This window comes from Erinaceus europaeus, chromosome 4 (genome assembly GCF_950295315.1).
Source record: "Erinaceus europaeus chromosome 4, mEriEur2.1, whole genome shotgun sequence".
Classification (NCBI taxonomy): Eukaryota; Metazoa; Chordata; class Mammalia; order Eulipotyphla; family Erinaceidae; genus Erinaceus; species Erinaceus europaeus.
In genome coordinates this window covers 50637937-50658021 of record NC_080165.1, presented here as the reverse complement: position 1 = coordinate 50658021, position 20085 = coordinate 50637937, and the positions used below count along the sequence as shown (strand labels likewise).

Below are 20085 nucleotides of genomic sequence, written 5' to 3'. Positions count from 1 at the left end.
GCTCAGGAAGTCATTTGTACGAAAACATGTACTACTTGTTTAAAAGGCATCATTTGCAAATTCCTAAGTCAAGGGCTCAAGACAAAATAATTTCAATAATCTATTTATACATGGATATCAATAAAGGCACTTATATGAGAATAGATTTTGGTTTAATTGTAGTTCCAAGGACACATTTTATAGAACATTGTTTGCATGTATCATTATAGGAGGCATAACACTGAACCAGCATTAATATTATTTTCACACTTCTCTGAAAGTGACAAACTTGAATAAATAGCAGGAACAGATAGAATTAAGCCAAAAATTAACTCCTTTTGGACAAGCAAAATATTTCACCTGGATAGCATGCCTAAAGCTTCCATGTGCATGACCTTGAGTCAAACCAGGCCTCAACCACATTAGAAGAAGCTCTAGTGCTGAATCTCTTTCTGTGTCTCTGTCTCTGTCTCGCTAAAAAAAGTTTGCCAGAAGTGGTGAAGCCCCAGTGACTACAAAAGTAGAAGGAAGGAAGGAAGGAAGGAAGGAAGGAAGGAAGGAAGGGAGGGAGGGAGGAAGGAAGAAAGGAAGGGGAAAAAGAATAGCTCTAATTTACAATGCAAAGTACATAATTTACATTTACATATGCAGTTTGCATTCAATTAATTAAAAATAAAGAAACAATACAATATAGTAGGTATTGATTTACCCAAAACAGAACAAATAGATTGTAATTTTAAGAGTCACTGGAAGGCTGGATAACTTAGCCAATTGTTTTACCCAAATTTTTGCCCATTTTTAATTTATAATATGGGTTATAAATTTTAAAAATGTGAAATAAGTCAGAAACAGAGGATGAATCTCACTCTCAGGCAGAAGTTGAAAAACAAGATCAGAAAAACAAAACACAAGTAGAACCTAAACTGGAATTGGCGTATTACACCAAAGTAAAAGATTCTGGGGTGGGTTGGTGGGGAGAATATAAGATGGGTTATAGCAAAATCGCCATATTACAACTTTCTAAATCTTAAGATTTCTAATCTCCATCATTTTAGTAACAAATTTGGACTCTGGGTTTTTTGTTGTTGCTGCTACGGCTGCTGTTGTTTTTTTAGGTACCTTTATTAGCCTAGACAAACCTTTACATCAGAAAAGCCAAGAATGAAGCAAGACTGTGTAGCAAGACAGGTTCTCCTTCATGTGTTAGATCAGAAACATAGAATCATCACCCCACACACAGTACCATCAGAAACAACACAGTGAGGACAATAATAATACTGCATGCATACTACCTGCATGTTGTCATCATCCCCAAGGAAGATTCTGGGTGATAATGCTATCATTTCAATTATTCAACATTCACATATCTTTACTGTGTGATTTTTCTATCTGTGAACCAGACAGGCAAAATCATTAATCTCAAGGTCCTTGTATTACAGTGGAGGATGACAGTGTCAACAATTAAATAAGAAAATAAATAATAAAAATCCTAGAGAGGGGGTGATATCATTGTTAGCAGGGGACATAACTCAGAGGAAGGGTTTAAAGAATAGCTGTAGTGGGGGGGAATGTTGGATAGTATGCCAGCTCCCCCTGGCTTCTGCTTAACCATATGCCTATATAGGGGTAGATTTAATCCCATTCAAAGCTTTGGTCTATTTACATAAATCACTTTTACATTTACATAAAGCACCACACTCCCTCCAGGGCATTGGTGGTTTAGTGGTAGAATTCTCACCTGCTCCACCCCCTCTCCTTGTCACACCCTGATCCTCTCCTTGTCACACTCTGATTTTCACCAGTCACTTTTCGCTCCACCCTCTCTATATCACATCCTGTTTCCACCCTACTTGGAGAGTATAAAAACAGCTGCTCTTCTGATTAAAGACACTTGGAAATTGCTTTCCGGCTCTGAGAGTCCCAGAGTGTATCTCCTGCGAAGTTAGTGCGCACGAGTTCCTGATCCCTCTCCCACACAGCAGCCTAGATCGGCTCCAGTTGAGTTCTCTCCAACCCAGAGAGCACTAGCTCGGGAAGAAGTACCCCCAGGCTATCCCGGCAGGTGGGCAATGGTGTACCCAGTTAATCAAACACATTACTATGTACAAGAACCCAAGTTCAAGCCCTTACTCTCCACCTGCAAGGGAAACACTTCACAAGTGGTGAGGCAGGTCTGCAGGTAACTATCTTTCTCTCTCTCCCTCTCTACCTCTCCCTCCCCTCTCAATTTCTCTCTGTCATATCCAATAAAATAGAAAAAATGGGGAGTCGGGCGGTAGCACAGAGGGTTAAGCGCACGTGGCACAAAGCGCAAGGACCTGCACAAGGATCCCCCTTTGAGCCCCTGGCTCCCCACCTGCAGGGGAGTCACTTCACAGGCGGTGAAGCAGGTCTGCAGGTGTCTATCTTTCTCTCCTCTTCTCTGTCTTCCCCACCACTCTCCATTCCTCTCTGTCCTATCCAACAATGATAACATCATCAACAATAATAACTACAACAGTAAAACAACAAGGGCAACAAAGGGGAATAAATAAATAAATAAATATTAAAAAAGAAAAAAGAAAAGAAAAAAATGGCCATCAGGAGCAGTGGATTAGTAGTGACAGCACCAAGTCTTAGAGATAACCCTAGTGTCAATAAAAAAATAAAAATAAAAATAAAAAGGAGAAGAGGAAGAAGAAGATAAGGAGGAGATTAAGAAGGAGAGGAATAGCCGGCGTTAGTATGCTGATCTAATGAATGAACACAGGAAAATGCACTCGGACAGGGTGCCAAGCAGAGATCTGAAAATCTGAGTCAGCATTCTTCACTAGAATATTGAGTAAATGACCTGATGAACACAAATCTTATGGGAATAGATGTAAAAGATAAACCATATTTCTTTTTCAGTGGCTCTGAATTAATCTTCATTAAGCATCTTATAAGAATTATCATTGCTCTGTTTTTGCAAGATAAGGTCAGTAACTATTGAAGGGTGCACAGCTGGTGGATAGTAAAATAATGAGACTGGGTTTCAACTCCAGAACTAACTCTCTCTCTCTCTGTCTCTCTCTGTGTGTGTGTGTGTGTGTGTGTGTGTGTGTGTGTGTGTGTGTGTGTGTGTGTGTGTGGTGTGTATATACTTCATTTTAGCACATATTTAAAGTGTACAATCTGATAACTTTCAACATATGCATTTGTTCATGAAGCCATTCCTAAGAGAACTGAGCCTATGCTTCTCTCACAAAAAGTACTTCAGGAAATGTTTTAAAAATAAAAACTAGGGAGTCGGGCTGTAGCGCAGCGGGTTAAGCGCAGGTGGCGCAAAGCACAAGGACCGGCATAAGGATACTGGTTCAAATCCCGGCTCCCCACCTGCAGGGGAGTCGCTTCACAGGTGGTGAAGCAGGTCTGCAGGTGTCTATCTTTCTCTCCTCCTCTCTGTCTTCCCCTCCTCTCTCCATTTCTCTCTGTCCTATCCAACAACGACAACAACAATAATAACTACAACAATAAAACAAGGGCAACAAAAGGGAATAAATAAAATAAATATTAATAAATAAATAAATACTCTCCCATGTAGCAACCCAGAAAGTGGTGCAGTGGCTAAACCATTGAACTTAAACACTTGAGGTCCTGAGTTCAGTCCCTGGCATCTCATGTGCCAGAATGATGCTCTGGTTCTCTAAAATAAATAAATAAATAAATAAATCTAAAATAAAAACACCTACCTTATATTCCTTTCTATATTTCCTACTCCTAGTAACTATTAATCTGATTTCTATTAGCTGCATTTTTATATTATTATATAAACGTGATCACATATAATAAAAATCTTTGTTTAGCTTCTTTTTAACATAATTATTTTCTGATCCATCAACATGTTCCAGGTATTATCATTCCGTTCCTTTTTTAATGCTGAGAATTATCCCATTACGGACATAGCACAGCCAGTGTATTCATCCTCCTACTAGTGGACTCTAACGTTGTTTCCTGTTCGAAGTTATTACAAGCTAAATTGCTGTGAACATTCATGTACGGATCTTTGTATCAGGCCTACACTTCTAGTTATTACATACTACAACTTCTCCAAATAAATAAATAACTTGAATAGTGTGGCCAGGGGGAGATGACTTAACTGGTAGAGCATCAGACTTTAGAACCTGACATTTCCAATTTGATCTTCAGCCATTACATTTACTGGAATGGTGATCTAGCCTGTCTGTCTCAGGTAAAACTCTCTCATGTGTAATAAATAAAATAATATTTTATTGGATAGGATAAATAATTTTTTATTGGATAGTACAGAGAGAAACTGAGAGATAAGGGTGAGATAGAGAGTTGAGAGAGAGAGATAGATAGAGAGAGAGAGAGAGAGAGAGAGAGAGACCCGCAAACTTGCTTCACTATTGCAGATGGGGAACCAGAATCCTTGCATGGGTCCTTGCACTTTGTACTATGTGTGCTTACCCCAGTCCACTACCACCCAGCCCCAGTATGCACTATTTGAACAGAGATACTATTTTCCTTTGCAGGTAATAGAACAACAACAAAAAAAATGGACTAAATTAATTCATATTACTTTCACCTAAGACAGTTGTGGCTGCAAAATGGCTTAATTGATTGAAGTTACGGTTTTTAATATGGCCAAAGTAGAGGTTTTTAAGAGGAGTTTTACACAGCAATAGCTCTCACCGGGATGTTATGGTAAATGACATCCCAGCATCACCAGTTCCACATTAAGAATCATTTGCAGCTAAAGAGTTTAGTGGTCAAGCTTTCACCCATCCTAGCTAACCTGCAAAAGATTCTGGGGGCCCCAATACAATTTTGACAAGCATTTCAACTTGAAAACACAAAGGTGAAACTTGATCTGGCTATGGTATATAGCACCAAAACAAAGAACTCTTGAAAAATGAGGTGAAAATTTGGGGAACAGAGGAGCTGGGGGGAATTTAAAATCATAGTGCATGATAATGGAAATGTATCTAAATTGAGAAAGAGTTTTGTTTTGTTTTGTTGCAGACACCTATTGTAGGGAGATTGGGAAGTTGAACCCATGTGTCAATAACTATAATGTAAGCCATTAAACCACCCCCACAGAAAGTTTTAATTTTTTTAAGAAGCCTGTGAAAAACTATGAAGATCCCTTTAAGAAAGATCCCTGGAGAGGTCCAGGCGTGGGGAGACAGCATAATGGTTATGCAGAAGACTTTCATGCCTGAGGCTGTGAGGTTTCATATGCAATCTCCAACACTACCAAGAGCCAGAGCTGAGTAGTGCTCTGGTGTCTCACTCTTCCTCTCTCTCTGTCTGACTCTGTTTCTGTTTCATTAATATATATATATATATATATATATATATATATATATATATATATATGAAGCAAAAGAAGAAGTAACCCCCCTAGAGGAGTAGCAAATTAATTGTAGGTTTGTGATAATTAACTAACTTCTATAGCCTACCTGTCACTTGGACCAACACATGCAATGCCAGGAATGACCATGTATTATGATATAACTCACTTCTATAATGTAGGTGATAATTATTCCTTACAAATTATCTCTATGGACAGAAGCAGGTATAAATCTGTGCTAACGGAGGGCTGATTAGAAAAAAAAAAGATATGGTCACTGGAAGAGGCCTTGTGACTCAGTACATATATTCAGGTTCTTTCCGTAGCATAGAATACTCCTAGTTGGGTGACTTTCTTTCACCATTTCCTATGTAAAGAATGAAGTCCTAATGTACTACAACATGAATGGATCTTGAAACATCATGAAAAGAGAAAGATGCCACATACAAAGACCTATTCATATGATTCTACTCATATGAAGTATACAGACGAAGGAAATTCATCACAAAAGAGAAAATAGACTAGTAGTTGCCAAGGTTTGGGGAAAGGCAAAACTGGGGAGTGACTTCTTATTGGGTCCAGGGATCCCTTTATAACTTATGCAAGTATTAGAGAAATAGATAATGATGATGGTTATACATACGGCAATTATACTAAAAGATGCTGAATTACATACCTTAAAATAGTCAAAATGTAAATTGCGTGTTATTTGTATTTTACCCCAAGAAAAGAAGTATTATGTATCTGGAATACAAACACCAGAAAGCTTTAAAGGGGTTCATAGATATTTAAGACACTATTTTTCAAAGAATTTATAAATACTCTGTCTAATAAGATGTAAATGTTGATGGTTTTCCTGCTTTTCAATGACTGTCAAGGTTCTTTTGCTCTGTTTACTGGTGGTGTAATTCAACTGAATAATTTTTCCACTGGCATTTGATTTTGCTTCTATGGCCATAAACCTGGTGTGGTTCATACCATCTGAATGGTGCACATATCTTTCTTTTACTGTTGAGAATATATGTAGGAATTTGATACTGTAAATATGTCATCTTCTATGCACCTACCATGTGAATTATCTTGCCTTTCTTTAAATAATAAGAAAATAACTGATAAAAGATAATTGTTCTCCATATTTAGACCCTAGGTCATTGTATGGATTATTAACTTTGCCAAATGGCTTGTGAGATTAATTAGAAACAATTGCTGTGTTCTCACTACATTGTACCACTTCCTTTTGTTAATTAATTTACTGTACAAATGACAAAATGGAACATTCTTTTGTAACCAGAAGACAGATAAAGAAAGAAAGTCAAGAATTAGAATGCATCTGAGAATGAAAACAGAAGTAGATGACAAGAATCTCAATATGGAGGCTACAGGGGAAGTTGCAGATTCCAACTTCTCAGCACTTAAGTATGTTCAGCTCTAAGCGTTGGGCTTAGTCTGTCCAATTAAAGTTTTCTTTTTCTATTTGCTAAATGACAAAAGCAAACAGCCTAATAATTGAAAATATTTTAAAGATTAACCAACAATAGTGTTAATTAAGAAAATTCTCTCGCCATTCTCAATGATACACTAATGTTAATTTTTAATTAAAAGTAAAATAAGTAAAACATTTATATTTTTAAATATAACATTCAAATACGTAATTCCCTTACCTTGAAAGCAGAGACAGTGTTAGGTAAGAAAGGTGCACGTGAAGATGTGTAGCTCTGTTCTTCAACATATTCTAATTTGCTAATTTAAAATGATAATTTTGGAGTTAGGCAGAAGTACACCTGGTTGAGTGTACATGTTATCATGTGCAAGGAACAGGTTCAAGCCCTTAGTGCTACAGGTGTCTCTTACCTGTCCTTCTCTATCTCCCCCTCTGCCTTCATTTCTATCTCTATTCGATAAATAAATTGTATATACATACATACTTTCCTTTTTTTGTATCTTAGTATACACAGAAAACCCTAGAGAATACAGTAATTATTAACCTATATAGTAAGATGGAAGGTTATAAAATTAATATACAAAAATCAGTGACATTCCTCTACTGAAGTAAGAAGGAATTCAGAAATCACCCCCCCCCCCAAAAAAAGAAGTCAGTCCCATTTACTATAGCAGTAAAAACAATTATTATCTAGAAATAAATATAACAAAAGAAGTGAAATATTTGTAGACTGAAAATTATGAGTCACTATTTAAGGAAACAAGGTAATTAAAAAATAAAGTGATAGCATTGTCAGATTTTAAGATAAATGACAATCCAATGATTATTGCACACCCACATGCAAAGTCAGATATGGTAGGAGAAAGGGATTGTTGTAAGTGGGTGGAGACTTTTTTTTTTTTTGAGATTTCTAATTAGTTATCCCAATGTTCTCTAGCTTTACGACTTTCAAACAGTTAACTTTGCTTATAAGTCTCCCTTTCTTCCCAGAAAATTCTATATAGTTTATTTCTACTTCACCTTTAGGTTTCCAGACAAAACCAGAAGCCCTCCCTAATAATTTCTCCAGACTGATTAAGTTCTGTTCCTATACACTGCAATAATTCAGTTTCCCCTATGAGATCTCTTAATGCACTTTGGGTTTTATATGATTACTTATCTGCCTATAGGTAAAACCATAAGCTTCATGGCCAAAGGCATATGCACATTTTGCTTTCTGTTCCTCTGTAGCACGTTCTTCAGAGCCTGTCCGGGTGTTAAATAAACATATTGCAAATAAGTAAGTAATGTATAAGTCAAGATTTGAATAGATCATTGGTTCCTAAAGGATAGCTCTAGATACTACATATTTTTTAAAAAAATAGAAATTCAATGCTTGACTAATATTATGCAACTAAGTAATATTGAGTCAAACAAACCTAACCAAGGTTATTTGTTGCAAGTCTTCTTAAAGTGTTTGAAATGTTAAAGTGCATGTAACTTACAAAAGGGGGTGGAGGAAGGATTAGGGTACAGTATTATACTGAACCATACACCACAGCTATTATTTTTTCACTTTAATAGAGCTTTTCATAAAACCAGTGCATATCTTGTGGAAATTACAAAAGATGAAGAAAAAGGGAAGTGTGTTTTTGCTGAGAAGATAGATAGGGAAGATGAAAATCATATGAAATACATATGAAGGCTACTAAATAGAAATGCATCAAACAGGGATGCAGTGAAAAGCAGGTAAGAGAAATATAGCAAACATTAGGAAGAACACTGAATGTCATACTAAATAACTTGAACTTTACATTTTAGGAAAGTAAAATTGATCTTTGAATAAGAAAGTTATAATAATCTGATTTTAGGAGAACAACTCTGATGTCAGTGTCAAAAAGAAACCTTGGAGATACGAGTATTTATAAATGAAAAACTATTATAATAGTTCTAGTGAAAGAGGCTAAGGGTTGAATTAGAGAAATTATAATAGACAAAGAATAGGTAGACTTTAGGAAAAATAGGTGAAAATTTCAGAAGGGAGACCATTAGCCATATCTAAGAACAAGAGAGGGCTCATGAGAGAACTTAACATTTAAGAAGCAAATAAATGTGGAAGAGAATCAGAGGCAAGTACAGTTTGTCTGGACTGTGGTCATTAATTCATTTATTTACTCCACATTTTTATCATCACTCTCACTTCACTGCTTCAGGCAGTGGGAAAGGTAAGAAATCATAATATATTAATTTATAGTCTCATAAATCACTATTAATTTAACATGTGGGGGGGATAGATTTAATACTTCATGCTCTCTAAGTGCATAGAAAATAGCTCTAAGTATACATACTTTCTTTAGCCTAAGTATTTAATGTTTTGGATTTATAACATGATCAAGTCCTGACACTTAGTGTAAATTATTCAATGATATATATATATAGTTTTTAAAAAAATATTTAAGTTCCCTACAACTCTAGACCAGATAGACCAAAACATTTAGCCCTGTCAGTATCTAAAATACAGTGTAGATACCCCTAGAGGACATAAGGCATAGTGAGGTCAAATATATTGCAGTAGATTCTAACCATTGGGTTTTCATAGAAAAACAAACCCCCAACTAACTTGGTTATAATAGTAACAATTGCCATTTTCGACTTTTTTTTGTCTCCAGTGTAACTGCTGGGGCTTGGTGCCTGCACTATGAATCCTCTGCTCCTGGCAGACATTTTTCATTTTATTGGTTATGACAGAGAATAATTAAGAGGAGAAGAGGAGATAGAAAAGAAGAGAGACAGATAGAAGAAGAGAGAAGAGAGAATACCTGCAGACCTGCTTCATCAATTGTGAAAGCTCATTCAATTATGGCCTTTTTGATCAACATGGACCACTTGATCATCTGGGGAATCCTTGAATTCCCAGGCCTAGACTTCTATAAATCCCTCTCTCCACCATTACTGATCACTTCTATCGGGAACATCAGCATAAGTCCTGGCTAACGCTAGAAGAAGAAGCATAAGTCCTCTTCCAGAACTCTACAGGGCCTTCCCATCACTATAGAGCAGCAATGATAGGGAATACCCCACTCTCCAAGGGAGTTTGGATCATTCTGCCCTTGCACTCAAGTAAGACTGGGCCTGAAATGAGTGCAGCCTAGAATGTTCCCAGCTATGACCATGGACTGTGATCTTAGACTGATGTGACCAGGATGTAGAGTTCACAGAAGCTCCAGTGCTAAATATGAATATATCATGGACCCTGAGCCAGGTGGATAGAGTAAACAGTTAATTTTATTCACAGATGTTCTTCAATATTTGGATCTACTCTCTGCCATAATCTGGCTTTTTAGGCCTGTTCTCAACACTGATCCAACTTTTCTGACAATAAATTTGTCCATCTCCATGTTAGCATCAAACTTAAGCAATAACTATGAAAGTCATGAGCTAAAATAGTCTCCATCACTTCTTTCACTCTAAGATTCTATTTCTCATCTGCCCTATTCCTACTTTCTGGATCCTGTTCATTAATAATTTTGTCTTGCTTTATATCTTACTGCCTTTCAACCACTAAGTTTCAGATGCTATCATGATTCTATCCTGATTTCCCTAGGCAGATGACCTCACCAGTTGTATCCCATGTCATCACCTCTCCAGAGCCCTACTCCTATAGGGAAAGATAGAAACAGGATGGGGTATAGATCAACCATGTCCAGCAGAAAAGCAATTACAGAAGCCAGAACTCCTACCTACTGCATCCCATAAAAATTTTGGTCCATACTCCCAAAGAAGGAGACATAATAGGGGAAGATGACCAGGGTGCTCTGAACTTCAATTCCATCAGAACTTGGAGAGAGAAGAGGAGAAAAGGAAGGACATCCAGAAACAGTAATAAGTGTAGGTATGGCTTAAAAAAGGAAGAGAAGGCAGGAACATATTTTAAAATGGGCAAATATATATACAGATAGTTATAGAAATAACGGTCAACCCATATCTGCAACCTTGGGAGAATTACTATAGCTTCTAATGGAGGGAATGAAGACACAGAACTCTGGTGGTGAGAACAGGGCCGAATCATACTCCTGTTATCCTATAATTTTTCAAATCAATATCAAGTCACAAATAAAAAAGAGAGAAAGAAAGAGAGAGAGAAAGAAATCAAGGGAGGAACAAAATCACCTCCCCCTCTGGGAAATGGCTTTTTCTATTGTTCTCACAAAGTAAAGCTGTCATATAGACATTATGCTGAGCTGGTCAGAAAGCAATTTGAAAAATGACTTTTGAGATTTGCAATGGCATTGATTTAGCAGGGAGTAAAGTATTAACTGTTTTTTTATAGATTATGCTGGAGGCCTCAGATCTTTTTTTCCTGTCAGACTCTGCCTTCCTTCTGGGAAGCTCTGTGCGAAGCAGCCCCCTTCACTCTGAACAAGAATCCTTTGACCTCATGCTTTTTTATTTTTGTTTATAATATTTCAGACCTTCCAAGAGAGAACAGAAACAGTCTGGTCTAAGTTTTAACAACCTAGTGAGCTTAATATGGCTTTAGCAAAACAAAATTTTTTTTAAAATAACCCTCAATACGAAAAAAAGCTTTAGTTAGTTGGCCAAGAATAGCAAGGATAAAATAAACTAATTTTAAAAATAATTAGAAAGGAACAGAAAAAGAGAAAAGACATGAATAAAGTAAAATAAATAAAGAAGGGATGAAAAGAAAAGGCAAAGGGAGGTGGGGTGGGCGGTAGCGCAGCAGGTTAAGCGCACATGGCGTGAAGGGCAAGGATCCCGGTTGGAGCCCCCAGTTCCCACCTGCAGGGGGGTCGCTTCACAGACAGTGAAGCAGGTCTGCAGGTGTCTATCTTTCTCTCCTCCTCTCTGTCTTCCCCTCCTCTCTCCATTTCTCTCTGTCCTAGCCAACAACAACGACAGCAATAACAACAATAATAATATCAATGATGATAAACAGCAAGGGCGAGAAAAGGAGAAAAAGTAAGCCTCCAGGAGCAGTGGATTTGTAGTGCAGGCATCAAGCCCCAGCAATAACCCTGGAGACAAAAAAAGAAAGAAAGAAAGAAAGAGAGAGAGAGAGAGAGAGAGAGGGCAAAGGGAAAAAAGAAAATATTCACAGAAAACACCTTTTTTATATGCACCAAGAACATATTTAATAGAAATAAGATGAGTTGAAATAGCAGAAGAGGAATTCACACACTGATATTTTGGGCTCTCTAATCCAACACTATCACTTTATTTTTAACATATTATATCAAACTCTTAAAATTAAGGTGAAACAGTTTTCAGGAATTGGCAAGATGTTGGCCGTGAATGCAAAACATTTTGCAGACATGTGAAGTGTAACACCCATGATTATCTGCAATATCCTCATCCACTTTTTACATATGAGGGAATTAACACTCACAAAGAGTGGGTGCTTTTCCCAACAGATAGCCCTGCTCTGTGCAGTTTATTAGAAATCCAGTAGGTGGTGACCAAGGACTGACTCCCAGGGAACCTAGAGCATTTTGAAAACAGTCCAATAGAGTTAACTTTTCTCAGTGTTTCTCTCTCTCTCTCTCCTCTCTCTCTCTCTCTCTCTACTTACTTTTATTACTGTTTTTTCAATTAGTGATTTAAAATTGATCTACACAATTATGAGGTAATGGGTAAAATTTCTAACCATTCTCACCACCAAAGCTCTGTGTCCCAAGGATTCCCTCCTACTGTAGTAGTTCTCTCAAGGTCACAGATATGGATTGATTACTATTTATATAACTATATTTTTATATATTTGCTTTTTTTATATGGTGCTGTCTTCTTTTCTATGGCATACTTACACCTATTACTACTTCTGAATGCCCTTCCTTTTTCCCTTTATCCCTCTGGGTCCTGATGGAGTTGGTGTTCGGAGCCCTCTGGTCATCTCCCACTAAGATTTATCCCTTGCTGGGAGAATGGACCAAAATTATTTTGGGAGTGCAGAATGTAGGAATTCTGGCTTCTGTAATTGCTTCTTTACTGGACATGGGCATTGGTAGGTCTGTCCACATCCCCAGCCTGTTTCTGTAATATCTTAGTTGGGTAGGGCTCTGGAGAAGTGAGACTTTGGGACACATTAGTGAGGTTATCTGACCAAAGAAGTCAAGATGGAAGCATAATAACATCTGCAACTTGGCAGCTTACAGCAGTAAAATATAAAGCAGGACAAACAGAAACCAAAAGGTAGGAATAGAGCTTATGACATTGGGGAAACTCAAAGCAGAATCTGACTGAGTTTGTAGTAGGGCACCAAAGTAAAAATCTCTGGGTGGAGGGTGAGAGTAGATGTTCAGCTTCTCTGGGAGGGAGGGGGGAGGCACACAGGCCTTTGGTGGTGGGAATGGTATTAATATACACTCCTATTAACTTATAGTCTCATAAATCGCTATTTAATTAATATTAAATAAAAAAGTAAAAAAATAAAATATTTTTAAAAAGAAATTAGGTATCTTAGGGTGGAAAAAGCTAGAATGTCTATTTTAGGTATGTTTCAAGAGGATTGTGACTTCACTAATTTTTGCCTGGGCTAACAAGTGGGCTAAAAATATTGTCTGGGAAGATGGTTTCAGAGTTGAGAATAGGGCTAAAAAGCTGGATTAGTGCAGAGAGTAGCTCCCAAACTTGAAGAAAGTATATAATTAACTGTAAACACCATTGATCAGACCTAGGGCTGATATATATTCATATTTAGCACAGGATCCTATATAATATCTGTGTCACTGTCAATCTGAGATTGCAGTTCATGGTCACAGCTGGGAACATTCTAGGGTATACTCATTTCAACACCAGTCTTCCTCAAGTGACAGTGTAGGGATGACCCTGCCTCACTTAGAAGAATGAGACAGTCTCTGCCATTACTACTTTACCTCAGACTCATCTGCTAACCCAGGGCTAGTTCTGATAGTTCAATACTTTCTTCCAAATCTGAGCCTTCAGAGACTCCAGAAACCACATCATAAAGGCTGTTGTTGACATTGAAGATATTATGCTGGTTGTGGGGGTGCAAATATGAACTTAACTATATGAAGTATTAAGTATATTTTATTTGCATTCAATTTAAAATGAATTAATTACTCCTTGAGTACTATCATTTATTTACTGGTACTACAGAAGAGAAACTACAAAACAAAAATGATAAAACAATTTGAACTATTGGCAATCTAGTGAAGAAACATGCTTCAATCATACCAGAACTGAGTGAGTACAAACACTGGACACCTATAAGTAAGCCATTTTCTAGGCCTTCCTCTTCTTTATTTCCACATGGACTTCATTTTGGGTGAAATTTTTGGATTACAAAAAAAAAAGTTGATCAGAAAGTTTCCATATACCTCTTCCTCCCCTATGTCCAGCCTCCTTCAATGTCAGCATAACCAATGGAGTGTTACATTGGTCACGGTTGATTAACATGCATTGACCCATCACTACAGATCACCTGAAGTCCATGCTTTACATAAGGATTCTCCTTGGTATTTTATAGTATGCATATCTAATGATGTTTCTACCATTATAGTACCATCAGTTTCACTTCCCTGAAAATCTTCTGTATTCCCTCATATATATATCCCCCCTCTCAAGTTTAATCCTCAGCACTACAATAAGCCTGACCTGAGATGTGCCCTGGTAAAAATAAATAAATAAATAAATAAATAAATTTTTAAAAAGGAAGAATTGAAATACATAAACTTGTAAAAGAAAATGCCAAAACTATACCCCTGTAACCTCATGATCTTGTAGAATTCTTAAACCAAAATGGTCAAATTAATAATCTACTATACAACTGTAACAGAAAGTATTAAGTGCCATGACATGTGACTTTATGAAAGTAGTGTCATTACATAGTCAAGAGGGAAGTTGATTTTTTTATAAGATCAGGAAAGCTACAATAAATATTGGAGCTATCCTCAAGGGATTTTGTTGTGTGGTAAGAGTAAGAATATTAAGGAATTAGATTCCAGGCAGGAGAAGTAGAATTTAAAGAAAGGCATGAAATCATGAAAATTATGACCTAATCAAACAAATCTATCAGGGTAAAATCAAAGAATGTATAGTCAAACAATGGTCCAGAAAGTTCCACTACGGTCAGCTAATGACTCTTTAATGTACCAGGGAGAATGAATTTGTTTTATTTGAGACACAGCAGTTGCTATTAATAGCTTGAAGCTGGAAATCTACATTATTAACTGTCTAATTTCAAGACATTCTCACACTGAAATCAGAACAGAAACATAAACTTTAATGCGTAGAGTAGAGCTGGGGAAGCTGGGGAGGGAGTTTGGAAAGATCTGAATTGTAGCAGAAGCCCTGTCATTTGAGATTGAGGTGAAAAGTAGACTTCAGAAAACTAAGTGGTCATAGGAGAAGGTAGAAGGAGGGGACTGAATGAAGGTATACAAATAATACTCAAGTCTGACCCTGAGATTGAAAACTTGTATGATTGGCACAACCAACGGAAGAAACTTTTTACAAACTTGAGATTTATTTTTTAATCTTCTGGTGGCATGCGAGAAGCTAAATCTTTAATGTCATGTCAACTCTAAGTTTACCCATTATGTTCTCATTCCATCTAAGAGAACAGTATTTGAATTGTGCTATAAAATTAGAACCATGTGGATGTAATTTACTTCTCTAAGTGTCCTACCTAGAGATAGCCAAATATGTACTCAAAGAACAAATTCTTAACCCCAGATAATCAAATATAGTCTGGGATTGGGCTGTCTGATGTCACACGTGACTACTGAGCACTTGAAATATACTTACTCTTGAGGTAGTTAGCTGTTTTCCAAAATTCATTTCACCCAAGTTTTTGTTTTTAATGCCACTACTTTAAAAGTTTACGTTGCAGGGGCCAGGTGGTGGCACACCTGGTTGAGAACACGTTACAGTGTGCAAGGACCCTGGTTCAAATCCCTGGTTCCCATCTGCAGGAGGAAAGCCTCAAAAGTGGTGAAGCAGGGCTGCAGGTGTCTCTATTTCTCTCTCCTTCATTATCACCCATTCCCTCTTGGTTTCTGGCTGTCTCTATCCAATAAATAAATAAAGGTAATACAAAAATAAAATAAAATAAAAAGTTTTTTAAAAAGTTTAAATTGCACCTATGACTTGCTTTGTATTTCTGTTAGACAGCTCTAATGTGGGAAATTCAAGATGTTCAGTGTCGATATTTGATCTTCATGAAGGTATATTATTACTTCTTTTCCTAATTACCAGGGATGGTCTCACTACTTGATATTTTCAAGTATCTTGCATGTTGACCTGATATCTTTTCTAATAAATATGTTCCTATATTCTCATTAAGAAAGACATGGTTAATATAAGAACTGCCATAATATATTGTATCTACTCCACCTGAAGGGAGAGATGTAAACAGACATTAGTCTGTCATTCAGGTTTATATGGTTAATTTTTTTTCTTATATATAACTGAATCTTCCTTTGCAAAATAGATCAGTAAGAAGAATAGACCTGCTTTCTAATTCTTGCCTGTCTTACTTGATTCTTTGAGTGAATATGCAGATAACAGTAATTATTTCATGCCCACTTTAGAGGGCTATATGGATTTATAGTTGCAAAATGTTTTCAAAGTTATTCTTAAGATACACTGTCAGTTTAATGGCATTAAGTCTAATACAGCAGTGACATCGACTAGTACTTCCAATGCTAGAGGTAGACAGGAAAAGGAATGTAATTTTCTTTGTGCCACATGTGCTTAACCCACTGTGCCACCGCCCGACTCCCGTATGGGAACGTAATTTTCTTTTGTGGCCATGGGTGGAGGGTGAATACACAAGGAAGAAAAGAGGTCAGTCAACCTAGTCAAAAACAAAGAAAGGTGGAAAAGCAAAGATGTTGGAGTTTTATATCTTTAAGAATGCTCACTTACGCCATTTTAGTTTCTCAGTGAGTTTTTCTCATTCATGGGCCAATTCTGTGTTTGTCCAGAGATAACAAATGCCAATAAAGAGAAATTGAGACAGACTGGAATGATTTTCTTCACCTTTACTACAGACAGCTCTGACTTGCAAATAATCACATAGATTGGCCTTGAGGATTTTGATCTGGGAGGAAGTAGCCTGGGGGCGTGGCCTTTAAGAAGCATGCACAGTAAGTAGGCAGTTTCCCAGTCCTTAAGTGACTGGATGTTGGGAAAGTAGGAGAATAAAGGTCTGAGACTCAACTCCTTTAGCATTTCACAGAACTGAGAACTATATATTATGAATAAATAGTTCAGATTTCAGATTTTACTTCTTTATGTGTTTTAAAGTGAGACTTTCAACTAATGACAATTTCATTTGCATTGACTTCTCTAACTTACAGTAACCCTTAAAGAAAATGAAGAGAAGTACTGCAGTTACATCTTGAGATGCTATATTTTGAGAACTGTTGCTAACTCAGCATTGGCATTTTAGAATTTCTCTACCCAAAGGAAAACCAAACTAAAGGAAAACAAAAATACATTGCAAAAATATGGTCCTTCTAATGAAGCTTCATGAAGTTTTATTTGTTGCTGTTTAATGTTTTGAGCCTCTCCCTCTTTGTTACTCTCTCCTTCCTGATGATAGTGGCTGACAGAGGGAGAGGTGAGGGGCTGTGACTTTCTGATTAAGACTTAAATAGCACTTTGAATTATATAATAGGTCAGGTGATGGCTCACTGAGTAATTTCCTGCAAAAGGAGACAAAGTGCATGTTAAAAAGCTCAACACTCTAAAAAAAAATAAAATAAAATTGCACAGGCCATGAAGTTCATATTTCCCAACTGCAGATTCCTCTGATTTTTCTTAAGGCTGAAAGAAGTAGCTGGACAAACAGGAGAGGGCCAGGAGGCAGTAGGGGGCTCTGATTTGGTCACCAAGTTACTTTCTGTTTCACTTCAAAATACTCCCTGTTACTGAAACTGGTTGCCTCTAATATCAAGTAAAGCACATGATCCTGGGACATTCCAGCCAGGCTTTTAAGAACTGGGGCCTTGCGAAGGTAAGAGGTGATTCTTGTCCAGCGCCTGCCTCAAGCTGTGGTGTGGGTGCCTATGGAGGGCACTAGAAGGAGGCAGTCTCTGTGAAATCTGAATATGACTGAAGAAATCATCTTTGTAGGGAGATTGAGATTAAGAAAGGAGTAAAGTGGACCCCCTTGTGCCCAGTTGGGCTGTTAACCAGTCTGCGTGCATTAAATTGATCCCCACTGCCCCATGCTCCCTTCCTCAAGCCATAATATATCAGAATTGGTGGCTCTAACTGGAATGACCCCGGGCAGAGAAGGAACTGGGAAGAAAGGCAAAGGGGCTGCCTGGCAAAAGCTTTCCTGGGCGTGTGTAGCATGTGTATTTCTGAGCTGGCCACTTGAGGAGACTGTTGCTCAGTCTAAAAAAGCACAGCTATTGGAGAGTCAGAAAACAGATCCAGAGAGAAGAATGCACGTGTGAGCACAGTGCTTTGGGAAATCTCTAAGGTAGGCATTTGAGTCTAAATCATTTTTACTGCTTTGTGTGTGTGTTTACTAGTTGAATTTTCATTTTGCTTGTATGCTTTGGTCGGGTTAGAGAATTTTCTTCTTTGGGAGCTACCAATAGCAATTGATTTGGTTTGGATCTGATTCAAAAGATGTTTTGGAACCCACTGGCATGGGTGTAGATGCCTATAAGTCAGAGATCCAAGGAAATCAAATCGGTGTTGTTGTTCAGATGGGGAAGATTCACTTGCAAATCTCACTGCAATGGAGACTTGCAGGGCTTCTAGGACTCCTGCAGAGGCCAGGAGCTTGGCAAGTTTCTGATTTAAAGTGACAGGGAAGGGAAAAAAAAAAACCAACAAAACCTAAAACAGCAATTGTGATTTAGAGGTGGTGGGCACAGAGAGATGTTGTAAACCATGTAGGAGAAGCATGACTGGAAAAAAAAAAGCATAATGGAGGAATAGTTTTGGTGGTATCTCCTCTCAGGCTGTGTGGCATTTAAGGTTTGCTGTATGAGATAAAAATCAATGTGGAAATTGATAGCAGCTTATTTTTAGGCACAGATAAGAAATGATAAAATAGGGGTTTTTTTCTTCTTTTTTTTCACTGACTTGTAGAAAACAAGAAAAATAAGCAATTTTATTTGGAAGCTTTCATTTTGATTGTTACTCTTTTCGGTCACATAAAGTTTTCCAAATAAAATATGATGATGTTAGAACCAAATGTGTTTAGAATGATCCCTATAAAGAAATATCCAAAGTTTCACTACCTTTTCCCCTTCCATACCTTACTCTAAGTTCCAGGCAAAGTCTGTGAGTTAAATGTGTCCAATACAAACAAATCTTTAGAGTGACCAGTTAGCCACTGCAAGAGGATATTTTTATGTCAGAATTAAAATGTTGTTCAATGGTTAAGAATATTTAATTCTTAAATCTTCACATTTATGGACCACATTTGGAAATCAAAGTTTTTGATCATGTTCTCAGAGTTTCCTATTGTGTCCCCATCATCCCATCTCTTATAAGCAATGGCACCAAAGTGAAAGGCAGAATATGGTGAGGTTTCTAGTTGAAGCCCACACCTAAAATATAAATAGCATATTGTATAGTAAATACAGTAAATTAACTCATGGAGATATTTGAAGACCATTGGAGACCCTTATGAAAACAATGCTTGGGCTAGGGAAACAGAATAACAGTTATGCAAGCACAAAAAAAAAAAAAAAAAAGACTTTCAAGCTTGAGACTCTGATGTCCTAGATAACCCCCAGCACTACCGTAAAGAGCTGAGCAGTACTGTGGTAAGAGAGAGAGAGAGAGAGAAATGAAAGAATTGCTTAATTAGTGTCAGTGTTAAGTTCCTTTTATACAAATTTCCACCAGTTGAAACTTGCAGATAAACATGCATGTCTGCACTTCAATCATATAATAAGGACTGTGATTCACAAGAATGGCATCTAAACACCGCAGACCTATGTGTTCCAAAATATAGAAGATAGCATGATGTTCTTAAGAGTTTTAATTTTGAGGGCATCAACTTACACTTGAGCTGTCTAAAATTTGGTAATCCGCTTACATTATTCACACCAACAACCAAGACTTGTGTTCTCACAAAAGATTTTTGTGTTACTTTCAGTTTGAGGGATTGACCAGAAAATGCAGCTTGAATGCCAAGTTGCAGTTTGGATATCCAGTTCAATAGTTTATGGGACAGCTGGTTAGAACATGTGAAATGAAATGGCCTTTCAAAATGTAGCCCATGTATAAATGAAGATACTTTGTTGAAATATAATGATTTTTTTTTTGCAGTTTTTGTTAAGATTTATTTTGAGTTTACTTTCCAAATCTGTCACTTATTCAGTGGGTGACACTGGGC

The 20085-nt window shown here is 37.2% G+C and overlaps 1 protein-coding gene across 1 annotated transcript in view; it reads left to right on the top strand.

Annotated features, from left to right (window-relative positions):
- The first annotated feature begins 18129 nt into the window (after window positions 1-18129).
- PHACTR1 (phosphatase and actin regulator 1) overlaps window positions 18130-20085 on the top strand; it is a 348094-nt gene continuing 346138 nt past the window's right edge. Inside the window, exon 1 of the mRNA XM_060189337.1 lies at window positions 18130-18207. The gene's annotated coding sequence lies outside the window, so the exon portion shown is untranslated. The remainder of the gene's footprint in view (window positions 18208-20085) is intronic.